Source organism: Mercenaria mercenaria, chromosome 1 (genome assembly GCF_021730395.1).
Source record: "Mercenaria mercenaria strain notata chromosome 1, MADL_Memer_1, whole genome shotgun sequence".
Classification (NCBI taxonomy): domain Eukaryota; kingdom Metazoa; phylum Mollusca; class Bivalvia; order Venerida; family Veneridae; genus Mercenaria; species Mercenaria mercenaria.
The window spans coordinates 33,242,811-33,257,440 of record NC_069361.1 but is presented as its reverse complement, the minus strand read 5'-3'; the positions used below and the strand labels follow the sequence as shown (position 1 = coordinate 33,257,440).

Sequence of the window (14,630 nt, the reverse complement as noted above, 5' to 3'; positions counted from 1 at the left end):
AACCCTTAGCATGCTAGATAAATTGTCGTCTGCTGGAAATGTCATCTGCTAAAATAGTAAAGTTCATTCAGTTTGCTCCAAAATTGGAAGAAATATTGTCAGAGTAGCAAACAGCTTGGAACCTGATCAGACGCCGATTTAATCGGCGTCTGATCTGGTTCCAAGCTGTTTGCAAAGGCTGTTAAATTCGCCTGCAGCAGGCTAAGGGTTAAATGGATTGTCCCTATTGCTAAAAGGCTACACAAGGAACATTTAGTGTGAAATTATTTTTAAAATCAGAACAGCAGTTAGGAAATGTTTACAATCTCAACAATTGAACATGGTTGTAAAAGGTCAAGAGTGTAACCGTTTTAAAATCGGGCAAGCAGTTTCTGACAAGATTCCAACATAAAAGTGACTATTCAGGCTAAGGCCATGTTTTTTCAGAAACATAAAAACACTCCTAGTAGTTAGAGTCTGCCAAAGAAATTTTTCAATTTTCCACTTGTATGTTTTTGATAATCAATGATGAACTATGAACAATCTTGGTACACAATACTATGAAAATGTGAGATCTTGAATGATGATTTGTTATTATACCCCCACAAATGAAGTTTCGGGGGTATAAAGGAGTGAGCTTGTCGGTCTGTTGGTTTTCATGGTTTCCGGACAATAACTCATGAAAGGCTTGACTTTAGATAATTTTTGGTACATAGGTGTAACATCAGAAAATACGGGTCAAGTTCAACTTTGAGGACAGTAGGTCAATGTCACAGTGACCTTGAACAGGAAAATGGTTTCCGGATGTTAACTTGAGAATCCTTGGGCCTAGGATCATAAATTTTGGTACACATGTGTAACATCATGAAATACAGGTCAATTTTGACTTTGAGGTTAGTAGGTCAAGGTCACAATGACATGAAACAGTTAAACGGATCCAGATGATAAATTGAGAATGCTTTGGCCTAGGATCAGGAAAATTGATAGGGAATTTCGTCATGACCAGTAGATGACTCCTAATGATTTTGAGGTCAGTAGGACAAAGGTCAGAGTGACACAGAACATTTGAACCGTTTCTGGACAATAACTTCAGAACACTTAGGCCTAGGATCATGAAACTTCATAGGGAGGTTGGTCATAACCAGCAGATGACCCCTATTGATTTTAAGGTCAGTAGGTCAAAGGTCAAGCAAGTTTGGCTTTTACATTGGCTTAGTTCTGAGACAAGGCCATATTGTGGGGGTATAATCGGCACTCCTGCGACAACTCTAGTTTTACTTGCAATACATGTGTAGCTGAGAGGAACACATTTTGAACAGGACAGTTCAAACTAGTTTAAAGCCTACCAGCCTGCCAGTGGACAAAATGATTAACATTTATGATACTATTAAAAGAATGCTTTTAAAGTGGATTCCTATGAAGTTTGTTTCTGTGGAGTTCAGATTTGGTGGAAATGTCTGAGATGGTCACATGGGCAGTGAGTGACAACAAGAGCTGCCATAGTATTTAAAAGTCTCTAAATGGGTGGCTGAGTTACAGCCCAGACAATCAAAACAGCACAGTTTTGACCTTTGACCTTGAAGTATGACCTTGACCTTTATATGGTTCTTGCACGCAACACACCATGTCATTGAGGCAAACATGTGCCAAGTTATTTAAGAATCCCTTGATCCATGGATAAGTTACAACCCAGACGAACTCGGACGCATGCACATACGCCGAACCGCCATTGTGAAAACTATGAGATGAGTTAGAATCATTTTACAAGAATTAAACAAGAGCTGCTTGTAAAACAGTTAATTGCTTCCCATGACAGCTTGCCAGAAGCAAGTGATTGCATAATTTTGTATGCTGTTATCTTGACTTTGGCCAAATGACCTAACAGAGGTCATCTATGGACTACAGGCAATAATCTTAAGAAGGCTGACAGCCAAGACTAATAATTAAACACTGTTGAGGTCACTGTGACCTTTGACCTTCTGATTTCCTAAACTATCTGCTGACCACAGACAACCATCCTATTAAGTTTAATGATTTAGGCCAGAAATATTCTTTAAATTAGTTATCATAAATTCATGTCAATCTTGAGGTCAATTTAACCTTGACCTTTGACTTAAATGATCTCCAAAAACAATAGGAGCCATTTGCTGACCACTAGCAAATCATCATAAAGTTTGGAGAATGTATGCCCAAATATTCATAAGAAATTGACAGAAAACCATTTTCAAATTCACAGCCAATGCTCTATTTACTCACTGAGCAGAAACTGTTTTCAGTCTAAATGTTGCTATGACACTGACTGACTTTTGATCTACTGACTCCATAAACAACAGTGATAATCACAGGCAATCATCCTATGAAGTCTAAGCATTGTAAATCAAGCATTCTCTAAATATAGATTGGAAACTACAAATGGTCTACCAAACGTCAGACAGACTGACAATGACAAACTAGATATGTGTAAAATTGTAATTTTGTAAGGGAGTTTGGCACATTTGCATTGATTATTTTTCTACAATGTAGAATTTGATTAAATTCTTAATTTTTCAGTACTTCAGAATATACACAGAAAAGTCAGCAAACAAGAGGGCCAAGATGGCCCTAGGTTGCTCACCTGAGAAACATACCATAACAGTGTAAACATGTTTGACCTAGTGATTTCATGGAAACAAATATTCTGACCAATTTTCATTAAAATTGGAGCAAACATCTTGAGTGTAAAGTATTTTCTTTGATTTGACCTAATGACCTAGGTTTTGACCCATATTCAAACTTTACCTAGATTTCATCAAGGCTATCATTCTGTATAAATTTCATGAAGATCAAATGAAAAAATACAGCCTCTATCGCATACACAAGGTTTTTCTTTGATTTGACCTAGTGACCTAGTTCTTGACCCCAGATTACCCATATTCGAACTTGACCTAGACTTTATCAAGGCAACCATTCTGACTAAATTTTATGAATATCCAGTGTAAAATGCAGCCCCTACCGCATACATAAGGTTTTTCCTTGATTTGACCTAGTGACCTAGTTTTTGACCCCCGATGACTGATTTTCTAACTTTATCTAGATTTCATCAAGTATCATTCTGAAAAAAAATTCATGAAGATCAGTTGAAAAATACAGCCTCTATCGTATACACAGGGTTTTAGTTTGATTTGAACTAGTGACATAGTTTTTTGACCCTAGATGACACGTGACCTAGATTTCATCAAGTTTATCATTCTGACCAAATTTTATGAATATCCAGTGTAAAATGCACAAAAACTCATCTGAGCATTGTTCAGGTGGGCTAATAAAAAAGACAGGGTTGTGTGCTTGATTTTTTTGCTAGACTGATTTGAAAAATATGGACCTCACACAATATTTCATAATGGGGTCTACGGGAAAATCATAACTTCCATAATATTTTTGTGAAAAGATTTTTCTACAATGTTGGTTTTGATGAACCTTCTCACAGATGTAAATAAAGACATCTTTTTTTTTGTTGGGTTTAACGTCACACGGACACAATAATAGGTATTATGGCGACTTTCCAACTTTGATGGTGGAGGAAGACCCCGGGTGCCCCTCCCTGCATTATTTCATCACAAGTGGGCACCTGGGTAGAACCACCGACCTTTCCATAAGCCAGCTCGATGGTTTCCTCACATGAAGAATTCAACGCTCCAAGTGAGGCTAGAACCCACATCGATGAAGGGCAAATGATTTGAAGTCAGCGACCTTAACCGCTCGACCACGGAGGCCCAAAAGAGACATGGCCTATAATTTGATGAAATAAAATGTATAGGTCTGTGTGCTTATTTTTGAGGTAACTGACCTCAATAACCAGACATTTCATGCTAATTTCAAGACATTATTAATTTTATTTAACGTGTCGTATGTTTTAATATCATATTCAGACTTTAGAAATATAGCAACAGTGCCATTGTAATAAAGTCACTCACAGGTTGCAAATAATTCATACAATGATTTTCATTTATCTATGACAAATCCAAGCTTTATTCTATGTTTTCCAGATAAATTATGTTATGCCATCAAATCCGATTTATCAAACCGACTTCCTCTATTTTGGTCAAAAAGCAATAACATTTCACAGTAATAATCTCAACACATTCACATCATTTTTTTTTTATTTTGTTTCAAACACAAACTTCCATGACAGAAGACAAGACAGGAAAGATCAATATGAATTTGCAGAGTACAATTTGAAATGGAAACTACCTGACAAAATAAATGTACCATCCATGTAGAATTCAAGCTATATTTATCTTAACACATCAAAAACAATCTAAAAGTAAGTAAAATGTTAAGTGTCTAGACAAATATCAACTCAAGAGCAATTCCTATGACAGTTACTGTATATTTTCTTTCTAAATGTCCATGCACAGAAACTTCATGTTTTTTATTAATATTTTTTTTATTCAGTTACATAACATGCGTGAAATAAACAATGAGTGACAGTTTTATACACACTATTTCCAAAGTTCTCTTTGTGGATCTAATTCTTTCAATTTTCTATAATCTTCTTTGAACATATTACTACGTCCCCTCATAGCGTAAGCTTCTTTATCCCACTCCAGCTGAACAGCTTTAGCGACTGTTCCTCCAACTGGTACACAAATAATGATAGCTAGCCAGTCTTGCCAAAACCGCCTAGCAAACATTAGTCTTAGTCCCGTCCTCATCTGTAAACAAAATCAGGGATATGAGCCGCGCCATGATAAAACCAAACATAGTGGCTTTGCGACCTGCATAAATCCAGACCAGCCTGCGCATCCGCACAGTCTGGTCAGGATCCATGCTGTTCGATAACAGTTTCTCTAATTCGAATAGGTATTGACAGCGAAAAGCATGGATCCAGACCAGACTGTGCATCTGCTCAGTCTGGTTCTGGATCCATGCTGGTCGCAAACCCACTATGTTGGTTTTCTCATGGCACGGCTCATATCAATAATCAGTTTCCTGAATAACCAGTGAAGTGATAAAACTTGTAATCATTAACTAGATGTGGAAAATGCTTTGAAACGTCATTTTATCATGTTTTAATAACACTACAAATTTAGGAATAAAATTTGGTCAAATTCATGGAGTATTTCTGCCAAGATAAAGGACATAGCGTCATATATGTTATGGGTGATGATATGAGACAAATGAGCCGTGCCATGGGAAAACCAACATAGTTGGTATGCGACCAGCATGGATCCAGACCAGCCTGCGCATCCACGCAGTCTGGTCAGGATCCATGCTGTTCGCTAACAGTTTCTCTAATTCCAATAGGCTTTAAAAGTGAACAGCATGGAGCCTGACCAGACTGCGCGGATGCGCAGGCTGGTCTGGATCCATGCTGGTCGCAAACCCACTATGTTGGTTTTCTCATGGCACGGCTCAAATGTGTTTAAGTTTGAATAAAACCCATACAAAGTGAAAGGCATTAAACCCTCAAGAGAACAGAACATGATTAATGCAAAACTGGTGCTAACTTATACGCCTTGTGTCAGATGATTTACTTTACGTTTTTATAAAGCCTGGTAATTATTAATGTAACATTGGAGCAATAGTCCTGGTGATTTATGATGTTGATGATAATGCAGAACAACTGTTTAACATTTGAAGAAAATCTATCAAGAAATAACATAAATGCAGGAAAGGTGCATCAAATCTTTAATCTAGTTCCAGACACAGATGGGGATGTGGATGCTACAGCAATGGTGAGTAGGATAGCTCCAGAGTCTCTACACATACCTGAGTAACTTCATATAGTCATGTCAAAAATAGACAAGCAAATTCGATGAATTGACCGATATAGCTTTTGAAATTAAATGAAGTTAATTGAAATGTGAGCTTGAAGTTTAACTTGAACGAAATATTGTCTTTGAGTGGTTTGGCACCAAGTGTTGCTGTTTAACATGTACATTTAAACTTAAAAGAACAGAATGATGTCCTTAAGAGAACACAATCAAAGAAGATTTCTTGAACATGGCTGGGCCAAGGTTGGTGCAGTTACAAATTAACATGATAAAGGTCTGAACATCTAAAAAAAAATGAATGGAATGGAAATATAATATATGTATATATTTTTATAGAGAGGGGGTGGGGGTGGGGGGAACAGGTGAGGAAACAAAACTTCACATGTTGATTATATATATTGATGGAAAATTAAAGATGAAAAAGGTGTGGGGGGGGGGGGGGGGGGGGGGGGGGGGGGGGGCGCGCAGAGGATGCATGATTGGTGGTGGGCATGACTGGGTGGAGGAGCGAGGTGGGGGAATGGTACAACTTGCATGTTGATAAATATTCAAGGAAGGTTTGAAAAAAATCTAAGACAAGGAATGAATTTTTTTATTATTATTTCTTTTTCTTTTTTTTTGTGGGAGGGGGGAGAGGGTGTGACCAAGGCAAGGGGGTGGCCAGGTGTGTGTGCACCACTTCACATGTTTATAATAAATGTTCATGGAAAAGAATGAAAGAAATTTAATAAAACTCTACATAATGTAAGTTTGTTATGTACAAATATGTGGATTTCTATACAATTAAAGGGCAATAACTCTGAAGTTACAAAAGAAATCCTAACAGAACTGTGTGTGCACAACCACATTATGGTGCTCGAAATTCTGTTTAAGTTTCATAGTTCAAGGCCAAATATATCAAAAGTTATGATGCAGAAATTGCCATATTTATATTACCCTATTAGTTAACACTAGAAACTTCTAAGGGCCATAACTCTGGTGTTTCTTGGGCACTTTGACTGAAACTTGAGGGGCCTCATAACCTTATAGTGGTGGACATGTATAAAAAATTTGTTTGAAAAAATCTAAAATAAGAATTTTTTTTTTTTGGGAGGGAGTGGGGTGGGGGGCGGAGGGGGGATGTGACCAAGGTAAGGGGGTGACCAGGTGTGGGTACACAACTTCACATGTTTACAATAAATGTTCATGGAAAAGAATGAAAGAAATTTAATGAAATTCTACCAAATAGTAAGTCTGTTATGTACAATTGATTTTTATACAATTGAAGGGCAATAACTCTGAAGTTACAAAATAAATCCAAACAAAATTGTGTGTGCACAACCATATTATGGTTATCTAAACTCTGTTTAAGTTTCATAGTTCTAGGTGAAATATATCAAAAGTTATGATGCAGAAATTGCCATATTTATAGTACCCTTTATAGTTAACAGTAGAAACTTCTAAGGGCCATAACTCTGGTGTTACTTGGGCAATCTGACTGAAACTTGACAGGCCGCATAAACTCATAGTGGTGAACATGTATATGAAGTTTTATAAAAATATTCCCAACCACTTCCTAGATATGGCTCCGGACAGACAGACAGACGGGCGGACAACGCCAAAACTAAATCCCTTCGACTTCCATCGAGGATAAAAATCTATAGTATATGAAACACTTCCTTACCAAAAAACATGATTCATGACAATTTAAGGTTTAGGAGTATATCATCAAAACATAATAATATTTGATAAATGAAGTTCATTTATGTTGTTCAGAACAACATCTTTACCAATATTTTACCTGACCATTACATGTTCTGCCATACTGTCCCATATGACTGATACTTAAAATATTCTGAAAAAGTTGTCCCCCCTTGAAAATGAATGCCATTTGCAAAGAAATAAAAATAAACAATTGCTAAAAACTGTGTTTCACTTAGTTTTGTGAAATTTCAACACTTGTACGCTACTGCAAATGCATGAAAACGAACATAATTATGTAACAGTTTTTCGAAAATAGTGAGTCTTTAAAGGCATTTAACTGTCCAGAAGTGGTGCCCCTTTAGACAGCCCTTTTTCAGATTTCAATGTTTATATCAGTATACTGACACTAGTTTCGTAGAGTAATACACATGTTTTACATGCTGTTCAATTTTCATGTGAAACAACTCTTTCTTTCTATGATTTGGTGTTGTTTGATTTTTTTCTCAAAACGTTAGGCTAAGTGTTAATGCTGCTGACAGTATTTCTACTTTTTTCAGTTTATTTTAAATCAAATTTAACCCTTATCATGCTAAACATGACTGAATCTGCCTTTGCAACCAATGTAGATATGATAAGTCTGCACATCCATGCAGTCAGATCATGATCTGCACTGATCGCCATTCAGTCAGTATTTTTTTTTTTTTGGTAAGCACCCCTTTTAACAGTGAACGGTACTGTCTAAACTGATACAAAGTCATGTGAAATTTCATTATATAAATTTAGCAGTGTAATGTTTAATTAAAACAATTAGTTTTCTGATAGCAGATGGATTTCCCCTCATTGCACTGAAAATGAACATTGCTATTATAAGCATTCTAAAATACCAGCAGGCCTTTTCAACTTACACACAGTCATGTCTGAAAATCAGGAGGTAGATTTCCTACTGGTAAGGGTATGCATACATAGGTTTTGATCACTGCATGCATGTAAGATTTCTAAGCATGTGGTTTCAAGATTCAGAATACAGCTATTTTAATAAGATTTAGACATGTATGCGTGTTCAATCACTTTTATGTGAAGCCTAATTTTGCCATTCAAAACTACATGTACAATTACATGCTGTGAGCCACACAACTGATTCATCAGAGAATTTCAGCAGGCACTTATAAAATCTTTAAATACATTATGTAAGCACAAATGTACATATACAGAAATCATCCCCTCTCTTTGTATTGTTACATATACTTTGTTACATATTATGTCAAGCAAAAAAGTTCTTTTAATCATTTGTTCTATAAATTGAATACTGTAATACATGCATCTTAAATTAACCTTCAACCTGCTGAATTTCTAAAATGGACTGGTCCATAATTCAATTTGGGCAATACCATAAATTTATTATTCCCAAGGGTGTTCACTGTACATTTACTGACTGAATAGCTAATCGTGCATACCATGATCATGTTGCTCTACACTGATTGCAAAGGCAAAATCTCTTGCCGCCAGCAGACTATGGTTAAATTAAAAAGCACCCCTGTTCATTTCATTTTTCAGCCTACCTTAATTACTTATGTTGTGCTGTCGTTTCTTTTCCTCTAGTTCTTGCTCAAGCTTTGCTAAAGATTCTTTACGTTTGTTTATGTCCCAGCGTATACTAGTTACAAGGACTGTGACAAACAGAATAGAGGGTATGTACTTTCTAACTGACTGCAACACACCTGCCATCAAATCTGTAATAAACAAGGAAGATTATACATATACTTCCTAATTAACAGCAATATACCTGCCGAAATAAATAAAAGATGTGTACTTTGAACTGACTACAAGGTTATATTGATTCTGAGATGATCTCTAGTTTTTCAAAACAAGCAACCCAGTAATAATGAACTGGCGGCAGTGATGCTTTTGTATTTTTCAAAATAACCTGTAGCTTTTTGAAGGGGAACATTAAGTGTGATAAATTCTCAAAAGGGGAAATCCAAGTGATTTGATTTGCAAGAACTGATGCAAATGTGCTTATGATTTTGGCACCTGATGAAAAGTCACCACAGTTAATGTTACATAATTCTGTCACTTGTTAGAATTGTATCTACCGTACTAATTACTAATTTAGTAATGATTTATCAACAAAACATAATAGATATTGAGATTTTATAAATCTCAATTATTTGTGATTGTCTTTTGTCTCAAACCATTTGGATTCAGAAAATGACCATTTTATATTTGATATTGACATATATTGTACAACTATACTGGTTCCACAGCTATTTTTCGCTCTATACAGCCTGATTTAGCTATAAAGCTACATGTAGCTTGTGACTTTTCAGTGACCTATTACCTCTGTTTTCAGGTCTAGTTTATTGCACGATTGGTGCATGATATACTAACGGATTGATGTATCAATCTTTTGATTAAAGCGATTACAGCGATGTTTTCAGTAGAATCTATTACAGGTGTAGTCTCGCACTTGCACCTTTTATTGTTTACATTTATTGTAACAACTTCAAACTGAGCCTTTTATTGTGTACAATTTAGCAGTAATTTAAAACTGAAAGCATATATGTAAACCCATGTAACGAATGCCATTTTTGTAAAATGAGGGGGTAGACCAATTGGTGCAGCACAAAATTTAAAAAAAACCTGTATATCAGGATACCCGATGAAAAAATTAGGGTAGGTAGGCTAAGGTAGGCATTTATTTTGTTTCCTACTTTTGTTTTAAACTTTTTGTCATGAAGAAATTTAAATAATAATTAAAAATATGGTTAACAAGATAAACCAGAATGCTAAGGCCAAAAAAATATGTGTGGTTCAGGGAACCAAAAAATTAGAGGGGTAGGTAGGTTTTTTTTTTTTAAATTATCTCATTATCATGTGTGCTACTTAACTTGCTTAACTTAAAAAATCCTTTCTCCTATGCTTACTTTACTGAATTAAATACAACAATAAATAATGAATAAGAATGTCCTAAAACAGATTTTTGAAAACAATCAGAATTAAGCAAAATTTGAAAAATATAATAATTGGAAGAGAAAGTCATCTTACACAAATAAAATATGTTGCACTTCATCATCATCATTTATAGTGATAACAAACGTTCAACACTGATACATTATAGCCATGCATGGGGGGTTAGAGAAAGTAAAAGACTGTCGGGTTTCCCAGGCTACTCAACCCGCGTAGTGCTTCCTAAGACATTGATAAATAAAATAGAGTTGAATGTTTCAATGACTGTAAGTCTGGAAGAAGCTGAAACAATCTTTTTCAACATTTTTTCCCAGCAATTTTCCCTGCATTCCGTAAGAGTTCAACAACAATACCATTCTTTACATTTGACGAGGAGAGTACAGTAATACCTCCAGAACAATTACATTTATCATCTAAGTTTTATCTGCTGACAGAAGTCACCAGGATATTCCATTGTGCTACACAAGGCGATAATTGCATAACATTTCACCATTTACATTTTGTAATTACAAAATGTAAATTAAATACTAGAAAAATCCCAAACATATCAGAGAAAGTATGCTTAAATGTTCGTATCTGAAAAGATGTTGTCCGAATTCTGAGTTACTAGAGTATAACAGATGCCTGTCCATTGTTTTTCCAATGTAACTCGGTATTTTGGTAATTTAAACTTCATTCTTTTCCTTTTTATTATCTCAATTCAATGTTCGATAAATATAATCGCAAAATTCAAAATAAACAAATTCATATGTAATTTGAACGAATGTATTTGGTGTAAATTTCAACTCGAAATTTCGGCGTTCTAGTGACTCTTGCAGTCAGGCACTTTCAACTTAAATTTCGGCCTTATAAAATCATTCTGACGAATTTTTTATGAATAAATAACTAGGGTTTTGCATTTATAATTGATTCATTGAAAACTTGATAAGTTTTTTTATAACTTTATCACTTAATTATCGGTACCGATGTTATTGTATGTTTTCAATTTTCATGATGGCGGCGACTTTTCATCGGAAATTCACAAATCAAGATGCGGGACATTCTCCTCCATCGGAGGTTTGTCAAAATCTCAAGTTCACCCAGGGAACCATGGTAGACCTCTGTTATGCGAGAATGGATGCGGGAGTGAAGATATCAGTCAATTTCTATGACTTTGGTATCATGTGTTTCGTACCCAAAAATCAGAAAAAAAATTGTTAGGGTCGGCGGGTAAAATTAGGGTCGGTCGGGTTCCCTGAACCACACATATTTTTTTTTATTTTGGCCTAATGCAATTTTTTATTATTCGTATTCAATTAAAATTGATTAGAATTACTTGAACTTGTCTTTATGTGTACAAGACAGTCTGAAAGACAGCTAAATCCCCTGCCACTGTTATGGATAGTGAAAGGGTAAAATTTGACCTTTAGCTGTGACCTTGACCTTGAACTGACATGGCTGACTCATGAATTCTGCACAATGTCTTGATGAGGTGATCATTTGACCAAAGTTTCATAAAAATCCTTCAATGGGCTTAGGACATACAGAGCTCAAACCTTTGACCTTGACCTTGAGTTGACATGGCTGACTCATGAGTTCTTGATGAGGTGATCATTTGACCCAAGTTTTATAAAATTCCTTCAAGGGGTATAGGAGATAAAGAGCGGACACAAAATGGAAGGCTCAAACCTTTGACCTAGAGTTGTGACCTTGACCTTGAGCCGACAAGGCTGACTCATGAGTTCTGCACATCGTCTTGATGAGGTGATCATTTGACACAAGTTTCATGAAAATCCTTCATGGGGTTTAGGAGATATTGAGCGGACACGGAAGTGTTACGGACGGAAGGATGGAGACCATTCCTATAACCCATTACCACTTGTGGCAGGGGATAAAAAAAAACTGGTCCCAGGACATTGTCCCTACGTTTTTTAAAACTCGTACGAGTCCACCAATTTTAGAATCCTTACGGTCTCTGTACAATCATAGCATCTGCTCAAAGTACCTACAGGCCCCTTACAATCTTTAGAGGATGCAATCATGGGATATCCATACAGACATCGCAGACAAAAGGTGCAGATCTTGCATGGAGCCCAGTCGTACCTCATACGGTGTCCATGCGACAAGAATGAATCAGTTCGGCGACATCTGGAAAATTCCTATTTTAAATGTGGTTCCATTCTGTACCAGTCTCGACCGTACTTGGTAGAACTCAAAATATATTCCTGTTTAATACCACCTTGAATCTCCAAGAAAGTCTACGGAGCCCGTACGGTGATCTTAACGCCCTGTGAGCCCCACATGGAGCATGTACTGGTACTGATGATAAACCCGAACAGAAAATGAGGTTTTTTACCTGTAACTTTTTTATTTCTGCAAATTGAAATCAGTGGTCGGTATCAAAATAAAGCTTAACCTTTGCTGAAAACTTTACATAATTCAAATTTATATTTAGTAAGCAAACTCACACGAAGTGAGGGCCTGAAAGGGGTATATAAAAAGGGGACTTTATGAACGTTGACTGATGATAAATTCGAACCCTTTGTCATTTACAAAATTTTCTTGGTATTATTATATTGAAACTTTCCCCAAAAAGCTGCAACAGTCATTCCTGATCAAGGAATGAAAAGTTAACAAATGTCAGGCCTTCATGTTTCGACAGTGAGCATGCGCAAAAAAAGACCCTCTTCCCCAGTAATTTTGGATAAATAATTTTTATACAAAGTTATGTAAGTCATTTATTTATACAGAATATTTACCAATTTTGTTTTTGTTTACACCAGTTGGTGTTGTAAGTGGAAACTATTAGATGGTGTGTTCAATTTTATAAATAACCGATTGCAATCGAATATTTCCAGGGTGTTCGACTTTATCATCTGTCCGGGTTTATCATCAGTACCAGTAACGTTCTTGTGATTTTTTTTGTCAAGCCAAATAATTTCAAAGTGAAGGATGTTGGTATTAGACTAGCATCACATGAAATATTTATTTCTATATTAAAGCCATATCTATGTTTAATATCAAAATGATCTTTTAACATTTCATGTTCGGTCAATTCCAACTGAACTGTTGCCAGTGAACAGGTGAAATTCGTCAACGACCGGCGAGCCGTTTCACACAGACGAACTCCTACCTGTAAATATTGCAGACCAAAATTAAAATAAGTTATAAATGATAAAAGACAAAAGAAATGCTTTCGTCAATATGTTTAAGCTTATGTAACCGATGACCACACTAAGAACTTCGCATAACCTCCAGTTACTTACCAATGTCAACCGGAAGTTTACATGTGCATTCTGACTGGTTACTGCACACCAATATTAATTCCTCAACGAAAATTAACTACAAAAGATACCCTGTCTACCGCCGATTACTGTTTAACTCCCCTATCGAGTATTTTTTTTCCATTTTTTCCAACTGAAATGTTAATGTTGCGATATTAATGTTTCAGCAATTGTCCGATTGCTATTTAGTTTAATCATATTTTATTGCACATTTTTATGTCAACAAATATGGGAAACAGTATTCGGACAGGACCAGTAGAACAGTCCTCCCCACAGTCAACATATGTTAATTAAACCGATGACAGAATCTTCTTTCAAGTGAAAGGTAGACAGAAAAACAAAAGGAAAAAAAAACTCATCATCGTATCTAATTTGATCGTTTGCCACTTTAGATAAAGCTAACTTACTTAAAATAAAAAATATAATTTTCACTCATTTTGACAATTGAAGCTCCTCACAACGGTTACCTTCCCTTGCATTTATTATAACAGCTGCATTCGCAAGATACAAAGTGGCGATGTGAAAGTCACAGAACACTGCAAAATAGCATAGACGCCAAAGAAACAAATCCTGGCAGTCTGTTTCATTTGTCAATCATCCAATAGATATTTTTAATAAAAATCACTTCAATTTGTTATTTTAACAATTATGTGCGCGAATATTACCATCTAGATGCGAACAATGCAATTTTTAGAAAAAATAACCGGATCTGGTTAAACATCTCGTGATGGCAGCTGGAATGACTATACATATTAAACCTCCCTAAGGGGATGTAATCGCTGCGGAGAGTTTGTCATTTTGAAACCTGCTATTACAGATGTAAAAAGATAATTCCAACTTAGTTTAAAGTCGATTGTACATCAACAATATAACATAAGCTCTTATGAGTTTTTAAAACCGACTAAAAGACATTTGATACCTATACATACGATATGAAATATAATATGTTACAATATAAAAGGCATGATTACTAGCATTGGCACAA

At 35.7% G+C, this 14,630-nt stretch overlaps 1 long non-coding RNA gene across 3 annotated transcripts; it reads right to left on the bottom strand.

Moving 5' to 3' along the window:
- Positions 1–4,101: 4,101 nt before the first annotated feature.
- Positions 4,102–13,726, bottom strand: LOC123542073 (uncharacterized). 3 transcript variants are annotated; one of them, XR_006684657.2, is made up of 3 exons: positions 13,628–13,726; positions 8,975–9,145; positions 4,102–4,670 (listed from the first exon to the last, which is right to left on the bottom strand). It is a non-coding gene; the product is annotated as an uncharacterized LOC123542073 (long non-coding RNA). The 3 variants fall into 3 exon arrangements; XR_006684656.2 differs by lacking the exon at positions 13,628–13,726 and adding an exon at positions 13,495–13,515; XR_006684658.2 differs by lacking the exon at positions 13,628–13,726 and adding an exon at positions 12,465–12,485.
- Between the last annotated feature and the right edge of the window lie 904 nt (positions 13,727–14,630).